Genomic DNA, 419 nt, shown 5'->3' with positions numbered 1-419 from the left:
CGCCCTGCCCTGACCGCGCGGCCCTGGGCTCCGTGTGTTCAGCGCGGCGAGAGATCGCGGCTCTGCCCGCGCCTGGGTGTATTACGGGACGCAGATCGAGGAACGAATTTCTGAAAACACTGGGTTAAATGGGATATTAATCGTAATTTTTAGGATAAAGTAAATCTTAGCGTTCCCTTTGCGATGTCTCCGGGCGCGCCGCCGCGTTATCTCCGCGTCTTAGCGGCGATCCGGCCGCCGGAGCGCGGCTCGGTCCCGTCTGAACGCCGCGGGCGACAGCGGGGCGGACGTTCTCGCTCTCACGCCGCGCTCTGCTCCCCTTCCCCAGATCACGCAGCTGAAAATCGACCACAACCCCTTCGCCAAAGGCTTCCGGGACAACTACGACACGTAAGTGGCCGCGCCGCGCCTCAGAGCGT

Source organism: Meleagris gallopavo, chromosome 7, assembly GCF_000146605.3.
Source record: "Meleagris gallopavo isolate NT-WF06-2002-E0010 breed Aviagen turkey brand Nicholas breeding stock chromosome 7, Turkey_5.1, whole genome shotgun sequence".
Taxonomy (NCBI): domain Eukaryota; kingdom Metazoa; phylum Chordata; class Aves; order Galliformes; family Phasianidae; genus Meleagris; species Meleagris gallopavo.
Note: the sequence above shows the minus strand (reverse complement) of the source record.